The 17,585-nt window shown below is 38.4% G+C and overlaps 1 protein-coding gene across 1 annotated transcript in view; it reads right to left on the reverse strand.

The window, feature by feature from the left end:
* The window catches only part of LOC143030551 (uncharacterized), a 39,541-nt gene extending 27,070 nt beyond the window's left edge, over window positions 1-12,471 (reverse strand). Inside the window, exon 1 of the mRNA XM_076193697.1 lies at window positions 12,339-12,471. The gene's annotated coding sequence lies outside the window, so the exon portion shown is untranslated. The remainder of the gene's footprint in view (window positions 1-12,338) is intronic.
* Between the last annotated feature and the right edge of the window lie 5,114 nt (window positions 12,472-17,585).

Genomic DNA, 17,585 nt, shown 5'->3' on the forward strand with positions numbered 1-17,585 from the left:
TGCTGCCACTCTCCTCTTGTATACCCCATCACCTGAATTTTACCCACATTCATCTTTGAACAACTATTGGCTTATCTCCCACTTTTCTCCATTTTCTTTAACCATCTCCAATCCCTGACCCATTACCCTGGCATTTACCTCTCACACCATTCATGTATAAATTGAACAGCCAAGGTTACATAACACATCTCTAGTGAAGTCCCAGATTTACATCAAATTACTCACTCCATTTCTGAATTTAACACAAGCTTTACTACTCTCATAAAAACTCTTGACTGCTCTTATCCCATATATCTGCAATACCTCCCACAGTGCTTTCCTGTCTACCCTGTCATAAGCCTTTTCCAAATCCATAAAGGCCCAAAAAGGATCCCTATTTTTTCTAAAACTTCCTCATATATCTGTCTTACCACATAAATCTGATCCACGCAACTCCTACCTGTCCTAAACCAACACCGTTTCTCACCAATTACTCTGTTGCTCTCCTAATCTGGTCAAGACCCTCCCATAAGCCTTCCCAACTACACTTAACAAACTGATTCCTCTTAAACAGTAGTCGTCAGTTGAGCAGTAGTCGTCACTCAGGTCAGGTCAAACCGGGTAGCTGCTTCAGTTAGCGATATGGCGAGTGAATGTGTCACTGTGTTCAGCGCCGAAGAGGTACAATCTCTATTTAGTAGAATTGAAGCCTTGGAGGATGCTGTTAAGTGCCTTAAGGAGGAGAATCGAGTTCTCCGCTCGAAGGCCCATGATACGGAAGGCAATATTAGCGATGAGCATGGATGGAATACGGTGAGAAATAAGATGCGGAAAAGTGGAAAAAATTCCTCACCAGCCCCACTGAAATGCAAAAACTCGTTTCAAGTGCTGGCAAATCTGCAGGAAGAAGGAACTAATGAAATCCAAGAGAAGAAGAAAAGGGCAGACGCTGGATCCCTGCCCACAGGTAAGATTTTGGTAGTAGGAGACAGTCAAGTGAGGTATTTAGACAGGGTTTTCTGCGACAAAGATAGGAAGCATAGGACGCAGGTGTGTTTCCCCGGCGCGGGCATAGGTGATGTTAGAGATAGGATTGAAGAGTGTCTAGTAGGGGAAGGAAAGGACCCAGTAGTTTGCTTAAGTGCCGGAGGAAATGATATAGGTAAGGTAGGGAGTGAGGAATTATTTGCGCGGTACCGAGATGCGCTAGACAAGATCAGAAATAGGGGAGGTGTTCCTGTAGTATGTGGAATCCTTCCGAGGCGTAGAGTTGGAGGCATGTGGCATTCCAGGGCTATTGCAATGAATTGCAGGCTGGCAAAACATTGTAAGGCTAATGGATGGGCATTTGTCGACAACTGGGACCGCTTTTATGGTAAGAATCACCTATACACAAGGGACGGAGTGCACTTGTCTCCCAAAGGATTTCGGCTCCTTGCTGAATCCCTTGAGCGAGAAGTAGGCATCCTACAGGGTTTTTTCGGGTAGATTATGTGGGAGTAGGGGGAAAGTATCGGAATATAGTTTAGGAAATAGAAACAACTTAGAGGACTGTACAAAAAATCACCAAAGCAGGTGGAGGGAAGATAAACTTAAAGTTTACTATACAAATAGTAGGAGCATAATTAACAAAATTGATTTGCTGCGAGGTAAAGCATGCGTAGAAAATTTCGATATTATAGCCATTACTGAATCCTGGATCAACATGGCTGATAAACATTTCCTTCCGGAAATCGAAATAGAAGGATATAAGTTTTTTCATAAGGATAGGGTCGGCAGGAATGGGGGAGGTGTAGCACTTTTCGTTAAAAATACATTAAACTGTATTATCAACAATTCGATTAAGGAAGAGGACTGTACGGAATCTATTTGGGTAGAGATTATAGGCAAGAATAAGAAAGTTATTATTGGCGTCTTGTATAGACCTCCTAACCTTAGCATTGAGCAGACTGATTCCCTAATTCATGAAATTCACAGAGCGTCCCAGTACAAAAACGTTGTAATCATGGGAGATTTTAACTATAGAAACATTGACTGGGAAACTTTAATAGGAGATCATGAAGCGAAACAATTCCTAGATGTGGTGCAGGATAATTTCCTAAAACAAATGATTACCGATCCTACGAGGGGACAAAATACCCTGGACTTAATTCTAACAAATAATGAGCACCAAATTAGCAGCATAATAGTGGGCGATAGTCTAGGCTTTAGCGATCATCAAGAAATAAGATTTAATATTATTTGGGAAAAAATAAAAAGTACAAATAACGTTCAAGTACCAGACTTCAGGAAAGCAAACTTTGACAATATAAAAACCTATTTGAAATTGAATACGAAAAACAATCCGGACGTTTCAAACATTCTTGATTCTCGTTGCGGGGCTGATAATCAGAAGTGGGTCAAGGAGGATACGCGTACCTTGGGTCAGGTCTGGGTCAAAGAGAGAACTACGCATACCTTAAGTCAGGTCTGGGTCAAAGAGAGTGATGCGCGTGCCTTGGGTCAGGTCGATTCGGGGCGACGGCCCAAAAATCAGGTCAGTACTTTGGATGAGATGTATAGCAATCTGGCAGATCTAATTATTAATGCACAAAACACATTTATCCCCCTAAAGTCAATACGAAAAAATAGTAATACTCCCAAATGGATGACGGACAGATTGAAACATGAGATCGGAATTAAAAGAGGACTTTACGTAAAAATAAAAAACGGGGAATCACACCTTAGATCAAGATATAACGAAATGGCAAAGCTGGTTAAAAGGAATACACGTTCAGCGAAACGTAATTATGAAATCAAGGTTGCCAGTCAAGCAAAATCCAACCCAAAGGGTTTCTTTCACCTCTATAGAACAAAAAATAAAGAAAGAATAGGACCAATTAAAAACGATGAAAATGTCATGATAGAATCGGAAGAAAAAATGAGTGAGGAGTTTAACAATTATTTTCTATCGGTGTTTACTAATGAGAGGTTAGATAAAGTACCTGACTGTGATCCGATTTTCAGAGGGGATGAAGAAAATAGCCTAACTAATATCAGCATTAGTAAAGAAGAAGTTATCAAGCAGATTGACAGACTTAAAGCTACAAAATCTCCGGGTCCGGACGAAATTTTTCCAAGAATGCTTAAGGAGTGTAGATTTGAAATCTGCGACCGGTTAACTGAAATATTCAATAAATCGGTAGACACTGGTTCTGTTCCAACTGCTTGGAGGCAGGCAAACGTTGTTCCTGTTTTTAAGAAGGGAGATAGATCGACCATATGCAACTACAGGCCAATCAGTTTGACGTCGGTTATAGGAAAGATGCTTGAATCAATAATAGGGAATAGACTCAGAGAACACATTGAAGGGCATAATTTAATTCGTGATTCACAGCATGGTTTCTCCAAAGGTAAGTCATGCGTAACTAATCTTCTATCCTTTTACACTAAGGTATATAAGGCATCAGACAACAATGAAAATTACGATGTTATTTACCTTGACTTTAGCAAAGCGTTCGACAAAGTGCCACACCAGAGACTACTAAATAAAATCAAAGCTCATGGCATAGGAGGAAAAGTGTTAGAATGGATTAGAGCTTGGATTAGTAACAGAAAACAGCGGGTCACCATAAATGGAATAAAATCTAGGTGGGGCAATGTTACTAGCGGGGTCCCCCAGGGCTCGGTTTTGGGTCCCTTATTGTTCATTATGTATATAAACGACTTAGACGATGGGTTAAATAGTGATGTTAGTAAGTTTGCGGACGACACTAAAATAGGACGCCTAATTAGGTCAGGAGAAGACGCCCAGATTCTGCAGGATGATCTTGATAAACTGTTAACATGGTCGGTGAAATGGCAAATGAACTTCAATATCTCTAAGTGTAGCGTGTTAAACGTAGGGCTACACAACCCCGAAAATAGATACAACTTAGATGACACGTTTTTAGAAAAATCTGAGTGCGAGAGGGACTTGGGAGTTCTGGTGAGTCCGGACCTTAAAACCAGGAAGCAGTGCATTAGCGCCAGAAATAAAGCAAACAGACCATTAGGCTTCATTGCTAGGACGGTAACAAATAGAAGTGCAGAGGTAATTATTAAACTCTATCTAGCAATAGTTAGACCCATCCTGGACTATGCGGTACAGTTTTGGTCTCCGTCCTACAAAATGGACATAAATTCACTAGAATCAGTACAGAGAAGAATGACCAAAATGATACAAGGACTCGGAAATTTGCCTTACGAAGAGAGGCTTAGGCACCTAAACTTACACTCTCTGGAAAGACGCAGAGTGCGGGGTGATCTAATAGAAGTGTTCAAGTGGATCAAAGGCTATAACAAGGGTGATGCAAACAAGGTCATCATAATAAAACAACAGGGCAGGACTCGCAGTAATGGGTATAAACTGGACAAATTTAGATTTAAGAAGGTAATAGGCAAGAATTGGTTTACAAATAGGGTGGTCGATGAATGGAATAAACTTAGTAACCACGTAGTAAGCGCTGAAACTATCAGTTGTTTTAAAAAACGATTAGACAACTTTATGGATGGGGACGACAGGTGGTGATGGATACGGAGCTGCCTAGTGTAGGCCTTATGGTCTTTTGCAGTCTCCTTTATTTCTTATGTTCTTATGTTCTCACACTTGTCCCCTTTTCCCTTGTAGAGTGGAACTATATAGGCACTCCTTCAGTCCTCTGCCACTCTACCCTCTCTCCAGCAAACATTAAATAACCTCACCAGCAATTGCACCATCACTGTATTTCCTTTTTTTTTTTTTTTTTTTTTCTTTTAGACATTCTGCATGACACCCATCCAACCCAGATGCCTTACCTGCTTTCATCATCTTCACAAATGCCTTCACCTCATCTTTTCCTTAATTCTCTTCAATTTTCTTCAGCTACTGTCATTTTCTTAGCACTTTCCACTGCAACTACCTTTTCCTCCCTATCCTCCTTCACATTTAGCAACTCCCTAAAATACCCTGCCCATCTTCCTCTTACTGCCGTCTCTTCCATTATCATCTCTTCATCTGCACCTCTTACCTTTTCTTCTCTATTTGATTTGCCTCCACTCCCTCTCTTAATTTCTTTCCAAAAGACCTTTTAATCACTTTCAAAACTTTCTGTTATAATCTTACCCCATTTCATATCTGCTCTCCTCTTCTCTTTTTTATGCTCTATCTTCTTTTTTTTTTCTTTCTTTTTTTGTACCTGTCATATGATTCCCTCATCCTATTTTGTAACCAATCTGCGAGTGCTCGCTTCTTCTCTTGTACAACCTTCTTTGCTTCCTCATTCCACCACATACTACTTTTTCTTCTATTTCCTCCTGTCCTCCTTGTTCCACACACCATCTTTGCACATTTTGTGATTCCCTCCTTGAGCCATCCCCATTCCTCCTCCACTTCTAGTTCTACTCTATCCTTTACTCCTTCCCACTCCTCTCTCAGCTTCTTCTTGTACTCCTCCTTTTCTTTCTCATTTAAGCAGTTCACTTTAAGCACCTCCCTACCTTCTGTCCTTTTCCTCTTTCTCCACCTATCCTTGACTCTCAACTTATCTTCCACCAAAATTTCATCTGATATTCCCCCACTCTCTCCCCTTAGAACATGTACATCCTTAACTATTCCTATTATTCTCCTGGTTACCACTATACAGTATAGTCCATTAATGCTCTATCTGCCACCCTTCCATCCGCCACCCTCTCCCATGTGTTCTTATACCTGACTTTCTTCCTCACTGTATTTGCTATCATCAACTCTCTCTATACACATCCCCACCATCAACTCTCCACAGCATTTTTTCCCCTGGAACTCTACACTTTCCAACCACTCCGTCTGTTGGTTCATTTCCTACCCTAGCATTAAGGTCTGCCAATACCACTACATTGACATTTCTCCCTAAACAATCTATGGACTCATGTAAATCTATCCAAAAAGCCTCCCTTTCCTCTACAGTCTTCTCACTACCAGGCCCATATGCACTTACAAAAACCCACATCTCCCTTCCCAGTTTCACTGAATGCCAACATATCCATTTTTCTTCTCACAAACATACTGCCTATCTCTTCCCTTTTACTCTCATCTGTACCACATCCATGCACATTAAAAGACCCTCTTATGACTTTTTTTAGGAATACCCCCATTGCGAAATCTTTATTTCATATAAGTATTATCTCTGTTTAGAAGATTTCCCTGCCTATTAACATTAATCAATGTAAAGTTGGATATTATATGATTTTTAGTCCCATTTGAGCATTTCCCACATTAAAGATGACAGCACAATTGCTGAGACCATTTGATCAAGTAATGTAGTTGACAGCAAGAATGATTACTGTCCCAACCTGTTCAATGATGCTGAAGAACATGCTACCAAAGAACATACCCCTACATCTTACTGGTTTGTGACTTACTATAAGGATAACAGAGGTAACTTTGTCCATACTACTAAGTATCTTGAGAGACTGGAGTGTTCCCTACAAATAACTTAAAAGAAAATATGGTAAAGATGATCCGAGGTAAGGACTTAACACCGGCCATGATGCTCCTCCATCTACCTTGTCCTTTAGATGGAATTTTCGAATCCATCAAACTACACCAAACATTCAATTACTATAAAGCACATATCCACAACCAAGACCTCCATAAATTCTCAGAAATATCAATAATGCCCTGACAAAAACAAAGAGAAAATAGTAGCATGCTCATGCTCACATCTTATGGTCCATAGCTCCCTGAGTTAGTCAATATTGGTCCACTTTCTTTCCCAATAGAAGCTTTCATCAACTTTTACAGTGTTAGCTGTGTTATGAGTTTCACCATGGAAGGAAGAACTGTGCAAATGGTCCCCCATGTGGTCACTGCTCTGTCCTTGATTCACACCCTACTCATAATTGTGAATCAGAACTTCATTGTTTCCATAGCAGAGAAGCTCCTGTAATACATTCTCGACAATGCAACGAGTACCGTCTTGAACAAGACATTCTTCAACTGGCTAGTCTTGGTAGTGCCAAGCAAGTACTTCATTTTAGACAGATGGATGGTGGAGCAAAGACATATGCTTTCTCCTTTCACTCCATCCCTGTCCTCCACTCCTATGAGAATCCTGCTTCTGCTGTCAAGTCTAGAACAAGTTCTCTATTTTGTAAAGTTACACTGCATCATCAACAAATCCCTCCGCCTCATCTTCAGCAATGTATTCTATTACACCTTGAACAAAACCTTCTGCATCAATAGCAAAACCCTCAGTAACATTACAGATTCCCAAAACACAAGCCCATATTGCAGAAGTCCATGCTCACACAAATTTCCAATTAATAACACATACTAAGGATAGCAAATCAATACAGACATATGCTGAATAGGTGCCTTCCAAAGAGCTGTAAATGCTCTGCTTTGCAGTATAATACATTATATCATCATCACCTGATTCAGTGTACTGAACATTCTATTATCTGTATACAGTATGTATACACAAACACACACACACACTTCGGTCGAAGTGACAATAAAATTTGGAACTCCAGGAAAAATTTAAGTTTCATCGATCTCAACAATGAGGGAGTACCTTTGTTGTATTAGTAGGGAAAGGGAAAACTCGTAGTGTAGTGGGAATGTGAAGATAAAAAAGAGAGGGATTACTGAGGAAAATGGAAGGAAATGAGGAAAGGGACGAATGGGCCCCAGATGTTACTAGGGGGTGTAAACAAAAGGAGTGCATAACACATAGACGAGGTAGAACAGGGATGCAGAGGGATCAAAAGCAGAAATATAGATGATAGCAGCTCAATAGAAAGTGAAGATAACTGCTTTTATGGATTTAATGAGGGAAGAGGGGACAACCTCCCCCAATTAGTAAATCTAGTGAAGAAAAAAGATAAAAAATGAATGAAGCATGGGAGGTTAGGTTTAACCAATTAACAATAGTTACCATAAGAGTTGATAAACTGGAAGAACTAAAGGAGAATCAAAACCTAACTAAAGAAATAGAAGAATTAAAAAGACAGTTAAGAGAAGTAAAGGATGAGAATGAGGAATTAAAGATGAATAATAAAGAGAATAAAGAGTCCATAGCAAAATAGGTAAGTGGTTGGAAAAAAGTACAATAGAACAATAAAATTGAATTCATAGATATAATGAAACACCAGATGAAAGAACAAGCTATGGTCACAGTTATTAAAGTGATGAGGGAGAAGGAGTATATAGTAAGAGACTTAGTGGATAAAAAGAAATGTATAATTATATTAGGGATGGTAGAAAAGTATAATCCAAATAGGACTACAACAATAAATGAGGAAAAGGAAAAAGTAAACAAGATATTGGAAGTAATTCAAGAAGATGAACCAGAAACAGGGAAAGAAATAGAAGAAATATATAGGCTAGGGAAATACAATACGGATAAGACCAGACCAATTAAGGTTAAATTCAGGTCACAAATGACAGCAGAGAATATCTTAGCTAAAACAGGGAAATTAGCAGACAATGATCAATATAAACAGATATAGATAAAAAGAGAAATGAATAAAGAGGAAAGAGAGGAAAACAAAAAGGTTAGAAGCTAAAGAAAAAAAACGAGAAAAGAACAGAGTCAGACAAAGAGAAATTCTATTGGAGAGTAGTGAATATGAAAGTGAGGAAAGGGTTTGTAGCAGAGAAAAACAGAAAACACGATGGAAATAGTAAAAAATTAAAAGTGTCCTACACAAATATAGATGGCTTAATAACAGGCTTGAACGAACTGAATGAATACCTGAAGGAAAAAGAACCAGACATAATGGGGATTGTAGAGACAAAATTAAAAGGTCCACTACCACCCAACAGTGTAGGACATGGTGCATATAATTATTGGATTAGAAACAGACAGGAAAAACAAGGGAGTGGAGTTATGTTCCTGATTTAAGAAGGATATAAATGTGAGGAATGTCACATATGGAAAGAATAGAGTAGAGATGATTATGATGGAAGTGGAGGACAAAGATAGGAAGAGCAGGAAGTTTGTTGTAAATTATGCACCTCCTAAAACAGCTTTGAGGGAAGAGAGAGAACACAAAAATATGTTAGAAGACACAAGGATAACACTAAATAAGATAATGGAAGATGGAGGAAGAGTAGTTATAATGGGTGACTTTAATTGTAAAGAAATCTGTCGGGAAGAGATGACAATGAAGGGTGGAGACGACCTATGGGGAAATGTACTACTTGATATGATTATAGAACATACAATGACGCAATGGATTCAAGAGAATACTAGGTATAGAAATGAGGAAGAACAACTGAGACTGAACCTAATAATCACATCACAACCCGAAATAGTGGACAAGATTGAATATAAGCAACCAATAAGTAAAAGTGACCACATATTGGTTGAACTGGAACTAAATGAGAAAAAATAACAATATAGAGAGGGAAGAATACACAAGGAAGAAACAACAGTAGAAAAAAATGGAATATTTTGACAAAAATTTATAAAGGAGTGGAAAAGTATGTTCCAAGACAAAAGCAAGTAAAGAATATGTAAAATGTTGGTACAGCAAAAGATGTAGGGAGTTAAAAGACAAAAGGGGTAAAGCTTGGATAAAATGGAAAAGAGACAAAAGACCTGAAAAGTGGAAAATATATACTAGTTATAGAAATTAATATGTACAAGTGTGCAAAGATGAATGGAGAAAATATGAAAAAGATGTCATAGAAAAAGTAAAGATCAACCAAACTATTTTATTGATTTGTAAACACCAAACTGAAAACAAACAAGAATTAGAGAAACTATGACAAGGAGGAATTGAATACACAGAGGAAATAGAAATGGCAAAAATTATGAACAAGCATTTAAAATCGGTGTTTACATGGGAGAACATACAACCTAGAGATATCGAGTGGGAGGAGAAAGTCCCCTTAATGAAAGAGATAGAAGTAACAAGGAATGAAATAATGAATCACTTGAGTAATCTCGATGTCAGAAAATCACATGGACCAGATGAAATGGCAAACTGAATTTTGAGAGAATGCAGGAATGAACAGACAAAATACATAGTCTAATAAGCAGTTCACTGAAAGAAGGAAAAGTTCCAGAAGATTGGAAAAGAGCAAATATAGTACCAATATATAAGGGTGGAAACAAGGAAGACCCTACTAACTATAGACTGGTCTCTCTTACAAATACAATAGCTAAAATGTGAAAGAATTATCAAAATTAAATGGGTAAGGCATTTGGGGAAAAAAAAAAAAAAAAAAAAAATACTAAATCCAACCAAGGCAATTTGGATTTAGACAAGGACGATCATGTGTCACAAACTTAGTGTGTTTCTATTCAAGGCTAATAGATATAATACAGGAAAGAGATAGATGGGCTGACTGTGCATTTCTAGACCTGAAAAAAGCTTTTGATAAGGTGCCACATAAGAAATTGCTAAAGAAATTAGAAACTGAAGGAGGAATACAGGGCAAACTGCTGAAGAGGATGGAAGACTTCTTGCATGAAAGAAAAATGAGAGTGGTGATAAGAGATAAACACTAATTGGGATGAAGTGATAAGTGGAGTTCCACAAGGAACTGTTCTGGCCCTAATAATGTTTGCTATATATATATTAATGATATGGATAAAGGAATTGAAAGTTATATGAGCTTCTTTGCAAACGATGCAAATTTGTTGAAAAAAGTGAATATTGAAGAAGATTGTGGGTCGCTACAGAGTGATCTCAATGAAGTATGGGAATGGAGTAGGAAGTGGGAGATGGAATTTAATATTAAGAAATGTAGTATAATGGATTTTGGAAAAAGCATAAAAAGAATAGTGGGATCATATATATTGGGAGAGGAAGAAATTAAAAAAGTAGAAAATGAGAAGGACCTGGGAGTCATTATTATGAATGATATGTCCCCTGAGAAACATATAAACAAAATTTTTGGAGACACTTATAATTCAATAAGAACAATCAAAGTGGCATTTACACACCTGGACGAAGAAATGGTGAAGAAAATACTAGTCACTTTGCAGCGATGATGTGGTCACCAAGTACAAAAAAATGTATAACAAACTTTAAAGAATACAAAGAGCAGTTACGAAATTGGCATCAACACTCTCAGAACTATCATATGAGGAGAGACTAGCAAAACTTGAGCTACAGACATTAGAGCAAAGAAGAGAGAGATGAGACTTGATAACTATAGAATCATGAAAGGTATAGAAACTATAGATAGAGAGGATCTAATAAAATGGGATAGTAGAAATACAAGAAGACACAGAAAGAAAATCAAGAAAGACAGTTATAGAAGAGACCTGAAAAAGAACAGCTTTCCCCACAGGGTAACAGACGTTTGGAACAAGTTAGATAAGAAAATGGTGTGTGCAAAAAAAATACACAAATTAAAGTCTAGATGAAACGAGACATGAAGACAGGACACCATGAGGATGGCTCCAATTCCCATAAAATACAACTAGGTAAATACACACACACACATATATATATACTAAGGGCTTTTTCCCCTTTATAAAGGAGGTAGCTAAGTCAAAAAGCTCACACCCATTCCCAGCCATTTCACTCCCATCTACCACCCTTTCCTCCCTCTCATCTTAGCTCATTATGGATGATGGGTCATCCTTGTATCCCTCCCACTGTTCTGGGTCAGAAGCAATGCAGCAAGACACAGTACATCCATGGCAAATCTGCTTCATTTCATTGGTGACACCCACTCTCCATCCCACTCATGTTGAAAAAGAGAAGACCTTAAATTGGGCTTCTAATGTCATACAATGCAAAAGGAGACTTGATCAATTTTGGGCCAATCAGGAGACTAAATTTAATTTTGAGAAAAGTCTTATACAAGTGGACACACCTGGTTGAAGTCAATTGGGGGAGGACATGGAGGACACAAATCAGAGGCCTGACCTACCCAAGCTGAAAGTCATCTGGACATATAGGTCACATAGCCTACATCCATTATCTATGTAAGACTGCATACGGGAAGGTATAACTGCTCATTTTATGATGCAATGACTTCTAATCAATATGACATGGATGTGAAGAGTGAATATCAAGAAAATTTACTCACAAGAATATGACCAGACCTAACTTATACCCTTGGCCTTGGTAAATATAAAGATGTCCACTCATCTCAATTATTCTTAAATAGCTATTGACACTACTATTAGTTTGAAGTACTTATATCTGGGGTTAAAAACACTCAGAATTATATGAGCTAACCGACTATACAGGTAATTGCAGGTGCCAAACTGGCAAACATCTTGATAAATACCTGCACATTTACCCTTGTTTAGAATGCCAAGCACATTACCAAGCGGTAAGTGAAGTGTAGCAAATGCCAAAAGTAAACACAACGCATTCACTAAGCTACTTTACCACTATATGATTTCACTTACGAATTCAACAAAGGCACACTTGTTGAGCCTGTAGAAAACACAGCCACGAAAACAATTAAGCTCTTCAAATAGATGAAAGAGTGCAACTAAAGGCTTCGCAAGTATTGCCGTTTGTCCGTCGCTTCAATTTCCGTCTTTTCTCATAATTCACAATGAAAGAGAACGTACTAAAGTCAAATTACAGGGGTGACTGCTGTATCTGAGAAAGTTGTCGATTTGCCCAGTGATATGATTGCAGTGTAATAATGCGACATATGGACTTGTATCTGGCCAACCTAGGTGAGGGAGGATGGTAGTTTTGTGAAATGTCACAGAGGTAAATGCATCGAGGAAGTCTAACAATAAATACTGAGCTGGCCATTTCCGTAGTCCAGTGCAGGTATTCACCTCGTACCACCATTCATAGTAATATTCGTACGTGGTTAAACAGATTTTAATTTAGGGAATACAATAACAAGACATATCGAATTATAATTTTATTTTTTCTACCATATACTTCTGAATTTAGGAAGAAAATGGACATTAGGGACATAACTCCGCTGATGACGCCATGTCCGCTGGAAGACGTATCTATTCGTTTCGATGACGAGTTTCCGCAGGACGGCAACACTGGGGTTCGCTGTCTATGCCATCATATGTAAATAAACAATGCCAGGAACTTGAAGAATAATGGAGTGGAACATAAGTAGATAGTAACAATGATGAATTGACGGCAGGGAAATTCTTATTTGGAAAAGCAAAAATATATGTTAAAACGAAGTGAAAGAGTCCAGAGGTAGTTGCATGTTAATCATATACAGTGGAACATTTAAAAATCAATAGTGCCCATACATTACTTGTATACGGTATTGCATAAGAATAATTTGATGACCATTGTTAAAGCAAACCTCTACAGCAAAGCCCAACAGCTGCTTGCTGACTTGACTGCCTGGTGGTTAGTACTGTCGAATAGAGGTAGGAAAGGTGCAGGTAGGGGAGGTGTCACTGTTCATCGGCCCTCTCTTACGTCCAGCTCAGCTGATCGCCGCAGTAGTGTTGGTAGCCCTGTAACTCATGTTGTTCAGAGTCAACAGAATGTGTCAACTGTGCTGGATGGTGCGTCAGCAATAGTTTGTGGTACTTGTAAGGATGTTGTCGGTAATGACACTATTGGATGCGACAAATGTGACCGATGGTTCCACCCCACATCTATGTGTCTAGGATTACCGGTCAAGGTAATTGATGATATTGTAAAATTAGAAGGGGATGGAATTTTGTTTGTCTGCTTGATATGTAGGGTAGACAAGCAAAACAACCGAGCTGGCACAAGTAATGCAGACAAAGGCACAATTAGACAACTTTCTGAAATGGTCATGGCCCTTTGTGCTACAGTTGGGACATTAACCCAGAAAGTTGATAATTTAGTCTCTCAGGGGAATGCGAGTACCTCACTCCCTTTGCCAGTTTCTAATAATCAGCTGTCAACTAGACAGGTTATTAGGGAGGAGATTAGGGAATTACAAGACAGAGAACGGAGGAAGGACTCTGTAATTTTGAGAGGCCTGACAAATGAAAATGAGGATGAAGTTAGGTCTAAATTTAAAGAAATTTCTTCTCTTCTGATTAATAAGGAGGTTACTTTGGATGAGGTTACCTGCTTAGATGCAGGCAAGGGACTTTTCAGGGGAAAGATAATGAATACTCAGGACAAAAGGACACTCCTGCAAGCAGCACCAAGACTCAAGGACTCTAAATTCAGTGGTATCTATTTGCATAGAGACTTAACATACATTCAGCGTCAGGAGCTGCACAACAGACGTGCCGCCAGGGCGACTCATGAGACTGTTTCCCATGGTTCCCAGGTCACAGTACCCACTACCCAGGTCCCTATCAGTTCTTTAAACTTTTAAGCCAAAGTTGTATTCATAGTACTTCCACATTTTTCTCTTTGTATTTTGCACACGCTAATGTAAACTCACTTGTAAATAAAATTAATCATGTTTATTCTTTTGTTGTGGATAATGATATATCGGTATTGGGTATTAGTGAGACTTGGCTAACTTCAAATATAGCTGATGCTTGTGTTGCTTTACCTCATTACGTACTGTTACGTAAGGATGCAGTAGATAATGAGAAGCATGGGGTATGTGTATATATAAAGGACAGCATTAAATATATTGAGATTGTTGTTGAGGTTCCTAATATGCTAGTTGTTGTTCTTCCAGACTATTCTCTATATTTCATTTCTATATATCGTCCACCATCTAGTACTACCACTGATAATAGCACCCTAATTAATTTCCTTACAGAATTTTGTTTGGGTAAAGATGTAATCCTAGTTGGAGATTTTAATTTACCAACTATCAGATGGAATGATGACTTAATCTATACAGGACTCTCAGCTAATGATCTAATTTTTTATAATTGTTTTAACCTCTTGGGATTCACACAGTGGGTTCATGAGACCACTTATTATAGTTCAGGTAATATACTTGATCTAATACTTACTTCTGAAGATGACAGGGTAATGGATGTGCAAATATTGCCTCCTTTCCCTAATTGTGGTCATTCTCCAATTAAATGTGAATATATATCTCAACATCCTCCTTCGAGCGACGAATTACCACCACATAGATTGTGGACCAGAGGGAAATACAATGTGATTAAGGAGCAATTGTCGCAAATTGACTGGGATTACGAATTCAGATACCTTGATATTGATGCAATGTATAATATCTTCCTTGAGTATGTTCATCATTTGATAACAGAGTATGTACCAGATACTACCAGGCTTCATAGTGGTCCTCCATGGCCAGTCAAACCTCCTTTATCTCTTAAAAAAGCTAGATCTTTGATGTGAAGTAATTATAAAGAAGTCCGCTCACAAATTGGCAGAAATTCAGTTGAAGCCGGAGAAGCTTTACATCAATTTCTGCAAATCAATTACCAATACAAAACCTTTGCTATTAACAAACAGTCAGAATATGATCTTTCTTTGGTAAGTGACATGGTGCATAACTCTAAGCTTTTCATGCCTTATTAGGAGAAAAAAGGTAGCAAGAGTGGGTGCAGGACCTTTAAAATCCCAAAGCGGGCAGATTGTTAATGAGGCAATTACTATGGCTGATATATTTGCCACATCTTTCGTATCAGTGTATATACAAAATGTCGAGGCTAACCCATTACCTCATCAGGTTCACGGAGGTACAATAGGGGATCCTGATATATCGCAAGAATCTGTGACTAAGGCAATTGCACAGCTTATTTCTTTTTCAGCCATGGGACCAGATGAAGTGCACCCTTATTTTTTAAAGACCTGTATTGAACAGTTATCTTTCCCATTAACACTCATTTTCCAAAAATCATATGCAACTGGCCGTCTACCAGCTCCATGGAAAACATCATTTGTTGTGCCCATTTTTAAGAAAGGTTCCCGTGCAGATCCATTAATGTATAGACCTGTATCATTAACATCAGTTGTGTGCAAATCCTTAGAAAGAATACTTGCTAAACTAATATATGATTACATTGAGAAAAATAATCTGTTAACACATGATCAATTTGGTTTTCGCCCTGGAAGATCTACCGAAGATCAGTTATTGACCACGTATGATGAAATTACTCTGGCACTTGATCGTGGAAAAACAGTTGACTTGATTTTATTTGACTATTCCGAGGCCTTTGATGTTGTTAATCATGACATTTTGTTGGACAAATTGGTAAACCTAGGGATTACAGGCAAATTTCTTTTCTGGATTAAAGATTTTCTTACAGAACGGGTAATGAATGTTGTTGTGGCACATGCTAAGAGTTCACCAAAGCAGGTAACCAGTGGAGTCCTTCAGGGATCAGTTTTGGGGCCTCTACTCTTCTTGCTGTACATTAACTTCATTACGTCAAATACCAGGTCTCCTACTAAGATATTTGCCGATGATTTGAAGCTGTATGTTAGTATTGAGGTATGTTCAAAAGAAGATGCCTTGACTGCGGTGAGAAGATGTCAGGTGGACATTGATACTCTCTACCAGGTATCTGAATCTTGGGGACTTGCACTCAATCCAGCAAAGTGTGTTGCCATAAGGTTTACCAGAAGCAATGCTTTTTTGGACAGATTTGGTAGATGTTCATTATCATGTCAATAACGTATCTATTCCATTTCAGGAATCAGTCACGGACTTGGGTGTGTGTATTGATAACAAACTTAAATTTCACCAACATATTTCTAATATTGTACATAAAGCAAGTGGAGTATCAACCAGTATTCTCCGATCTACAGTTAATCGGCAAGACTCTTTCATGCTTCCCCTTTTCACCACACATGTGCGTCCTTTGCTTGAATATGCATCCTCAGTTTGGAACTTGGGTTATGTAGGAGATGTTAGACAGTTGGAGTCTGTACAAAGGAGATGGACAAGGGAGATACATGGATTGGAGGGTTTGGATTACTCGCAGCGACTTAGGGCTCGTAACTTATATTCAATTAAAGGGAGATTACTTAGGCATGATATAATTAAATGTTGGCATATTTTCCATGGGAAACAAGAAATTTCTCGTGATGACTTGTTCCCTCGACCCTTGTTGAGTAGTACAAGGGGCCATGACTTCAAAATTGGTCACACCAGAACACAAGTAGAAGTACGGAGAAGGTATTTTAGTATTAGATGTGTGAATCTGTGGAATGAATTGTCAGCAGAACTTGTTAACTGCAGTGATATTGATGTGTTCAAACGAGGTCTTGCAGCTTATCTCGGTGATATATTATAATTATTTGATTATATTGCATAAGGCAGTACCAATCGACACCTTGACACAGCTCCATGCAATGTTGCTGCTTATGATACACTATCCAGCCAGTTGCAATTAATATATAAAGGTCATGTGTAGAATTATGGGCTGGCGTATCAGCAGAGTACGGCTTCCTTGCCTACATCATAAACTGGATGTGGATGGGAAGCCCACCAGGTAAGAGAAAGAGAACCAGGTAAGAGAACCAGGTAAGAGACACTACACAAGATATGGAAAGCAAGAGAAAAGATGAAGGAGGCGGGCGGAGTATAAACAAAGGAAACAAAACAAAATCATTTAGGATAAGATTATTCTCACGTTCGGAGTATAAACGAAGGAAACAAAACGCAAACGAAACATTTTATAGTAAGTTAGGGTAGAAAATTATTGCATATGGAACTGTGCTCAAGGGGAGTATGCGCCAAAAACAAAATTTCGAGAAACACGTGTTTAAGTCTGACAGCAATTACACAATGAAGAAAA

This window comes from Oratosquilla oratoria, chromosome 12 (genome assembly GCF_046742065.1).
Source record: "Oratosquilla oratoria isolate Oo_2021 chromosome 12, ASM4674206v1, whole genome shotgun sequence".
Classification (NCBI taxonomy): domain Eukaryota; kingdom Metazoa; phylum Arthropoda; class Malacostraca; order Stomatopoda; family Squillidae; genus Oratosquilla; species Oratosquilla oratoria.